Here is a 6,842-nt window from a genome sequence, read left to right as displayed (position 1 = left end):
AGAGGGGTCTTGCCGAGTTCAAGGCGATGGAAGGAGGAAGGGGCGTGGCTGCCGAACTCAGATTTCTCACATCAGCTTCAAGTCTTTGCAGAAGTGCTCAGCCGCTGGTAGAAGTCCACCTCCCCCCACCCCCCAGCTTTTTTTTTTTTTTTTTTTTGAGGGATGACAAATTATATTCACTATTGTCCTAAAGTGGTTTTCATTTTTGATTACTTAATTTGCCCGGCGCTTGCTTTAAATGGTTTTCCACAGCGGGCTGTAGATGTTTGCGGTTGACTTTTTGACATTCTAACACTTTAGTACAAAGGAAGCTACAGAAAGCAACAATGAAAACATTCACTAAGTATGTTTATAATCAAATATATCCCTCGGTAATTTAATTTGGAGGAAGCGGAGAGCCCGGCATTACAAACAGAGGGCTGCTTAATAATTCATAAGTCCTGAAACAGGAGAGCTGGAACGAGGAAGATTTAGCATCAGGCCACCGCGGGTTGCTCGGCACAGAACTCACCCCATCCATGGAGAAGCCAGAATGAGAACCTGCTCGCAGCTTCAGGCTCGGAGGTTTTGAATGGTGGTCCTAGGACGCTCGGATCCTGAGGGCGCAGTCCGGGAAGAAGGCATAGGTGGGGTTGGGGCGACGGAATGGGTCAAGTGCAGTCTTCTACCCATAAGCCACCAGGTACGAGAGATGAGACACAAAGAAATGGGCAAGCCACGCAGCTGTCCAGCTGGGGACTTACGCCAGGCTTTGCCTGGGTCTTGCTGGAGCCCCGGGGCACAGGAGGAATGGAGATGAGCACAACTCCATTCTGCACAGCTGGCTGAGCCGGCACCTGGAGCTACACACGAGCTTTAGGGCCGGCCAAGGGCTCCTCGTCTCGCTGGAGATGTGTTCTCCTGTCCCAGGCTCGCTGCCATGGGAGAGACGAGCGCACCCCTGTCCTCCATGGTCCTTGGCAGGAGGAGATGGAAGCCGAGTCGGAGGGGAAGGGCTGGCGACACCCCTGCAGTCCCCGTCTGTGAGCCGCCGCCTCTGTCCACAGAGGAGAGAAGGGCTGTGAACTGGCACAGGTGCGGATTTTTCCAGATTAACTCAGGATGTAAAAGATGGGACAGAGGCTTGGCCACATTCATAGAACTTGGTCATCTGAGGAGCTGTTGTGAATTTAAGGACAAATTAGACAGAAGATAACGGACCCATCAAACAGAAAGAAGTGCAATGGCTTCTAAGCATGTGGAAGTATGTAAACTCTGCTTGTAACAAGCCAAATGCCAATCAAAGCTGGTACAGGATACTGGTTTTCACCGACTGGAGTGGCCCAGGCCCTAGAGTGTGTGAACATGTGTGTGGCAGTGTGTGAACATGTGTGTGGGCAGAGTGTGTGAACATGTGTGTGGGTGAACATGTGTGTGGGGCAGAGTGTGTGAACAGGTGTGTGGCTGAACATGTGTGTGGGGCAGAGTGTGTGAACAGGTGTGTGGGTGAACATGTGTGGGGCAGAGTGTGTGAACATGTGTGTGGGGAGCAGAGTGTGAACATGTGTGTGTGAACACGTGTGTGGGGCAGCGTGTGTGAACATGTGTGTGGGTGAACATGTGTGTGGGGCAGAGTGTGTGAACATGTGTGTGGGTGAACATGCATGTGGGACAGAGTGTGTAAACATGTGTGTGGGTGAACATGTGTGTGGGGCAGAGCACGTGAACATGTGGGGGGGCAGAGTGTGTGAACATGTGTGTGTGAACATGTGTGGGGCAGAGTGTGTGAACATGTGTGGGGCAGAGTGTGTGGACATGTGTGTGTGAACACGTGTGTGAGGCAGCGTGTGTGAACGTGTGTGGGTGAACATGTGTGTGGGCAGAGCGTGTGAACATGCGTGGGGGCAGAGTGTGTGAACATGTGTGGGGCAGAGTGTGTGAACATGTGTGGGGCAGAGTGTGTGAACATGTGTGGGGCAGAGTGTGTGGACATGTGTGGGTGAACATGTGTGTGGGGCAGTGTGGGGAGCACGCACGGGCCTCACTGCTTGTGCAGGGGTGACCACAGCCGCCCTGTTGAACCACGTCTGCGTTGTCTCGTAAGAATGAAAATTCCCAGGGCGAGCGTCTGGTGGAAGCTTTAAGATGCTGCCTGGGATGTCCGCATCCCATACTGGAGTGCTGCCTTCCCTGTTTAAAAGACATTTATTTACCTTGAAAGACAGAGTTACAGAGGGAGAAGGAGTTACACAGGGAGAGGGAGAGGGAGTTACACAGGGAGAGGGGGAGGAAGAGAGGAGAGGCAGAGGGAGGGAGGGAGGGAGAGAGAGAGAGAGAGAGAGAGAGAGAGAGAGAGAGAGATGGATGTCTTCTTTGAGTTCACTCCCCAGATGGCTGCAGTGGCCAGGATGGAACCAGGCTGAAGCCAGGACTTCATCCAGGTCTCCCACATGCGTGCCAGGGCCCAGACACTTGGGCCATCCCCCACTGCTTTCCCTAGGCTGTTAGCAGGAAGTTAGATTGGAAGTGGAGCAGCTGGGACATGAACCTGTGGTCATATGGGATGCCGGCGTCACAGGTGGTGACTTTAACCACTGCACCACAGCACCAGCCCTGGAGTGCCCTGTTCTGAGTCCTGGATCAGCTCCCAATTCTAACTTCCTGCTAGTGAGGACCCCAGAGGCAGCAGGTGGGGGCTCAAGTGCTGGGGTCCCCATCACCCTTGTGGGAGATCTGGATTAAGTGGCAGCTCCCAGCTTCAGCCTGGCCCCGCCCTGGCTGTTGCAAGCATCTGAGGGAGTGAACCACTGGATGGAAGATCTCTCTCTCTCTCTCTCTCTATATATATATATATACATATATATGCCTTTCAAATAAGTAAAATGTTTAAAAATACTCAAACACTTGATTTAGTGATTACATGGTGAAGATCATTTAAAAATAAATGTATAAATAGATTTGTTACAACACTTTTGTGGAACTAAAATGCAGTAAATGCCCTAAACATTCATTAATAGAAAATCTTATATACACACAGTGGAATAGTAGACAGTCCTTAATGTATATTCTCAAGTGTGTGTGTGTGTGTGTGTGTGTGTGTGTGTGACTATATATCATGTATCTGTCTATATCCACGCCATATACATTTCTCCATGCATGTGTATACATGTGTGTATATGACTGGGTAGAGTGTGTGAATACACACACATCTCACACAAATACACACTCTACACCAGTCTACACTAACACAGAGTGCTCTACGTGTTAATAAATGAATTTAAAATGGTCCAAAGCTGGGCGTGTACCAGGGTACTCCCACATGTGAAAAGTAACTCACACATGCGTGCAGACACTGGAATCTGGTGGTTGCGAGTAACAGGAGAGCAAAGGCTGTTGCAACGTCAAGGAGGGACCCCGGCATGAGCTCCTTTTTAGTGTCAACCATCAGAGGCGGTTGCTATGGAAGAACTGACGTCACAGAGATCAGGGCGTTGAAACCACGTGCGGAGGAGACAAAATGCGCAGCCGCAGTAGCTGCGCGGCCCCCACCTGCCTCCCGCCCCTTGCGCTCCGTCACTCCCGCTTCCTCGGTGCCCTGCAGGGAAGCAGGATCCCGCAGTGGTGCGGGGCCTCGGGCCAGGACGGCCTCTGCCGCCCCCTGCACGTGCCCACTGCGTCTTCCCGAGGCGCCTGGCAGCGCAGCGCGGCTGCTGGGGGCCGGGAGGCGAGGCCGAGGCTGAACCGCCCGCTGCAGCCGCGTAGGATGGCGCTTGCTCTGCGCCACTGGGAGAGGCGCGCCCACGTCCTGCTCGCTTCTCCGTCGTCAGCCGGATTTCCCGTTAGCTGCGGAGGAGCCTCGCGACCCCCACCACGCTCACCGAGCATCGTCACAGCGTGGCTGACTCAGACCTTGGGCGGGCGTTTCTGGGCCAGTCCTGCCACGCCAGGCTGTAACACTCTCTGCACCAGCGGCACCTCCCCAGGGCTCATTCTGTGGGAATTCCCACCCCAATCCTCCCCCAAGCCCCAGGTTTCCACCCCTCCGCCGTCTGTCCATGCACTCGCCCGTTACCCATCATCCACCTGTGCAAAAACTGACGACCGAGGGGCCACGGAGAGGCAGGAATCTGGGAACGCGGAAGTCACGTCTGTCATTGGGGCTCCTCAGCCATTTGTGTGCAGTGCACAGCCCGTGCAGTCGATACTGCACTTATCCGCCCATGCGCAGTCGTCAGACTCTCCAGGTGATTTTTTTTTTTTTGACAGGCAGAGTGGACAGTGAGAAAGAGAGACAGAGAGAAAGGTCTTCCTTTGCCATTGGTTCACCCTCCAATGGCCGCCGATGGCAGGAGCCAGGTGCTTCTCCTGGTCTCCCATGGGGTGCAGGGCCCAAGCACTTGGGCCATCCTCCACTGCCTTCCCTGGCCACAGCAGAGAGCTGGCCTGGAAGAGGGACAACCAGGACAGAATCCGGCGCCCCGACCGGGACTAGAACCCGGTGCGCCGGCGCCACAAGGCGGAGGATTAGCCTAGTGAGCCGCGGCACCGGCCTCCAGTTGATGTTTATTAAGAATCATGGCAGGTGGGCGTTTGGACAGCATGGAGACCTCACTTGAGATGTCCATGATGTCCACGCCCCATATCTGAGTGCTGGGTTCCAGTCCCGGCTTCACTTCTGATTCCAGCTTCCTGCCATTGTGCACCCTTGGAGGCAGCAGGCGGTGGCCCAGGTACTCAGGTCTCGGTGGGAGACCCAGAATGAGTTCCAAGTCCCTGGCTTTGGCCTGGCCCAGTCTCAGCTGCAGCAATTAATCAGCTGATGCGAGATTCCTCTCTGTCTCTCTGCCTTTAAAGTAAGCAATTAAGGCTAAAAAGACCCAGCAGGAGCAGGCTCTTCAGGTGGGGGAGCTGCGTGCAGGGGCTTTGGGGGAACAGGAAAGGGCGCTGGGCTGGGCGGTCCAGGTGCCTCTCACCCACTGCGTGTGTGGAGTGGCTGTGTGACCACAGCTGCCCGCTGGCCTGGGAAGCCCAGGCTCTCGCCTTTGAGTGGGAGGTTCCCTCGCTCTGCTCTGAGCCACCCCACACAGCTGGGATCTTACACAAAAACAAACAAAACCTCACTGTCCACTCCCATCCTGCGCGTCTCTGTGATGGGGGTTTGTGACAATGACAAATTTGGAACACGCAGACAGGAGCCCCTGCTGGCTTTGGGCTTAGCTCACGGGCAGTCAGGAGGGCCTCAGCGACCTCTGACCTGTATCAGGGCAGGGAGAGGGCTTCCCACACGGGGTCACCTTAGGATTCCCATTGCTTCAACAGCAATGAGTATTTTGATGTCCACCTGCAGGGACTGGATTCCTGTTGGGTCGCTGGTAGGGCCAGGGGACTTCTTCCATAGGGTCCAAGTGTCTCTCCCATGCTTTTCCATCCCTTTGGGCCACATGGAAAACGCGTAACTGTCCCTCCTGGTGACAGCCCACCTTTCCTTCCAAGTCCATCACCTGGGTTGTGGCGAGTAGAGCCTGTATCCCTGCAAAGCGACCTGATGCTGCCCCGGGGCTCATTCCCGTTCTCCTGTCTTCTCGTTCCTCCAAGTCGTTGAAGTTCCTCTTCTCTTCTGGGATACAGAGGTGGGTAAGGGAGACACTAGGAGATCCCCTCATTTGCAGCCTGTACATTCTAGAATTTTCTAGGTGGTTCTCGGAAGTTCTCTGCTGCGAGAGCGAAGGTCCTTGGAAGGAGCTCTGGGGCACCAACAGAGGTTGTGTCATCCCGGAGGAGCACAGGCGGAGGGCGTGGCCACGCTCCTTTGTGGCCCCTGCAGAGGTAAATCAGAGCAAGGTGTCTCACCCGTGGCTGGAGATCAGGTGAGGCTGGACAGGGCACGAGGAGAAGGCGGGAGGGGCTGGAAGTCGGCCGATGCGAAGCCTCAAGTTTCCGCATGAGACCCCACGCACGCAGTGCGTACCTCCTGGGAACAAGTGTCCCTCCAGGTCCCAAGCACCGTGTTTGCTCCAAGAGCATCTGGGACTGTGAGCCTTTCTCTTACTTTTATTTTCTTGATTCTCAAGTTCTGCTCTGCAGGCGGGCTGAACAGGGCACAGAGAGGGAGAGGCTAAGGGTGTTTTCCCTCCAGCCACGAAGTATCGCGGGCACTTCCTCTCCAGATAGAATGACAGTGACAAAGATGTCCTTGCAGGGCGGGGGCTTCCATAGCCTGGGTGAGGACATCGGAGGGTGGGGGCTGTGCAGCCCCTGCCCACGACACTCATGCACTGCCGAGAAAGGGGTCGCCTGCCCAGGAATGTGTCCTCAAGTAGTAGTGGACAAAAAAACAAAAACAAACTTTAAGAATATCAACTTACTTGAGAAAGAGAGAAAGCTCCCTTCTGCTGGTTCACTCCTCCAGCGCCCGCCGCAGCCCAGGCTGGGCAGAAGCCAAAGCGAGGACTCAGGAACTCAGTTCAAGTCTCCCACATGGGTGGCCAGAGCCTGGCTGTTGGAGCCATCACTGGTGCCTCCCCGGCTACATGTGGGCAGGAAGCTGGAATGTGGGTGGCCCGACCCCATGGTAACCCTGGCCTGCATGCCCGCCCCCTCCCCCCCCGTGGGGACTTTGTCATCGTGTGGCCTTCAGAGCCACCTAGATGGTGCAAGGCCATCACTTGGGGCAGCCTCTGGAGGTGCTGGGTGAGTGAAGTGGCCGTGGGCTTCCCACGGCTCAGTTTCCGGTAGCCACTGCTGTCTCTAAGGGGAGGAGGACCCTTGGAAACGAGGACCCAGAGTAGTGGCCCAGCGGTCAGCTGTCCTTGTGGAGGGTCACCCGCTGTGCAGGGCCACGAGTGCTACAGTGTCACGTGGCT

General features: G+C 55.3%; 1 long non-coding RNA gene across 1 annotated transcript; it reads right to left on the bottom strand.

The window, feature by feature from the left end:
• Positions 1 to 363: 363 nt before the first annotated feature.
• Positions 364 to 5,624, bottom strand: LOC138847341 (uncharacterized). The gene is made up of 3 exons (XR_011385084.1): positions 3,317 to 5,624; positions 2,016 to 2,169; positions 364 to 1,158 (listed from the first exon to the last, which is right to left on the bottom strand). It is a non-coding gene; the product is annotated as an uncharacterized lncRNA (long non-coding RNA).
• Between the last annotated feature and the right edge of the window lie 1,218 nt (positions 5,625 to 6,842).

This window comes from Oryctolagus cuniculus, chromosome 20 (assembly GCF_964237555.1).
Source record: "Oryctolagus cuniculus chromosome 20, mOryCun1.1, whole genome shotgun sequence".
Lineage (NCBI taxonomy): Eukaryota > Metazoa > Chordata > Mammalia > Lagomorpha > Leporidae > Oryctolagus > Oryctolagus cuniculus.
The sequence above is the reverse complement of the archived record's forward strand: the minus strand, read 5'-3'. Positions and strand labels throughout refer to the sequence as shown.